This window comes from Cariama cristata, unplaced genomic scaffold (genome assembly GCF_000690535.1).
Source record: "Cariama cristata isolate BGI_N322 unplaced genomic scaffold, ASM69053v1 scaffold30701, whole genome shotgun sequence".
Classification (NCBI taxonomy): domain Eukaryota; kingdom Metazoa; phylum Chordata; class Aves; order Cariamiformes; family Cariamidae; genus Cariama; species Cariama cristata.
In genome coordinates this window covers 1-1,756 of record NW_009598070.1, presented here as the reverse complement: position 1 = coordinate 1,756, position 1,756 = coordinate 1, and positions in this window count along the sequence as shown.

Below are 1,756 nucleotides of genomic sequence, written 5' to 3'. Positions count from 1 at the left end.
TCTCACCCTCGTCTCCCCTCCCTAGCTGCCAGGGCCCCCCCGGGGCAGGGAGGGAGCGGGGAGACCAGCTCGCCCAGCACCTGCACCCCACAGCCCATCATGCGCCAGCACGCACCCGCAACGGTGCTGGAGCACCAGAGCTCCTGGGAGCGCGGCCGAGCCGGGAGGACAGCTGGACAGGGCGGCCAGGCAGGACAGGAGCACCGGGAGAGAGGCAGCAGGTTACAGTCCGGAGTCCATCTGGCACCAAAGCAGCCCTTCAGAGGCTAGATACTCCTTCTCAACCAGGAAGCCTACTCCACTCGCTGCAGGTGGCCCTAGATGAGATACATCCAGGAACAACTGCAGGGGGAAGCTCCTTCTCCTCTTTTTATGGCAAGTCTCTCGCTCACCTCCACACAGCAAAGTTCAGAAAGACCTCCTCTTTGACCAAGTGAGCACTTGGAAAAGCCAGTCAAGACATCTGCAGTAAGGCTGTAGCATTAAGCCTGAAGTGCGCAATATTTACTAAACGTTTGGAACTAAGTGAAAATGCACAGGACAAACCAAGAGCTAAGATCCACCATACTGCTCTCAGCTATCAGGGCTCCATAGGAAACCAGCTGCAAGAGACACTAACTCAAGTGCTGCCAAGAAAGCACGAGAGGAAGTCAGCGATATTAATTCCTGTTTCAGCAGTCTTCACCCTTCCCAACATAAAAAAATTACCCTACTATCTTTAAAAAAAAAAAAATAAAATTGCACTCTCAATTATCAAAAGTAGGTTTCCACATATGACCAACTTGGAACCTCACATGAGATACTACAATAACCACTACTTCTTGTTTCTTCTCGGGAAAATGCTGGTGACGTATCAAAGTGACAACTGATGATAAGTAGTATAAATTGGGCTTATATCACCTTCACTGTATAGTGGCAGAGCTGCTGGTGCAAGGAATAGCCAAGAGCTGGCAAAGCAGCTGGGTCAGAGGAAGAGCAGCAGCTCTCCGCAGCCGGCACCCTGAAACCCTGCCCAGGATTTGCAGCCTCTCCGTTTCCAAGAACGGCAGACAGAGTGGGAACGCTCCAGGCTGCTCATGAAAAATTGGGGTTGCACCAGGCTGAACTTCTCCCAAATACTCTTCATACCCCAAAAATCCCTGTGTCCTTTTCCTTCCTTTTTGAAATAGTGGTGCTGTTGCAAGGAGATAACATGGTCAATTGTGTCACAGCAGTATATACCAAAGCACAAAAAAACCCCAGCTGACAACAGCAGATGAGAGTTATTTTTGTCCTTTTGCAACGTGAATTAGAATTGCATATTAAAAGATCCATATAAATTGTTTCACTGCAAAGTAAAATACCTAAAAGGGAGACTGGAATTACTTAAAAGTTTAAGTGGCACTGTCTACATGTATGTACCAATAATAATTTCTTTTTCCCCCATGAGATACTTTTTCACAGTATCCCCTGTAGCATTTGAGAGACGTGACAGATGCACAATAGCCAGAGATAAAATGGATGAAGGTGTAACGAGATCAATCCCATATCTTCTTTTTTTTTCCTCCTTTGCGACCCAGACAATATCTTGGCTGTTTCTAAAGTTTCATTACAAGCTTTTTAACAATGTTTTTCATTGCGTAATACCAATAATTTAACCTAAAAGCTAATATTGTCAGCAAAAAGCTCCGACAAACCTAGCCTGACACCCAAGAGAGGCTTCGCCTCGCAGGCGCGCCGCCGAGCGGAGGCCTCTCGGGAGGTCTCTGTGCTGCAG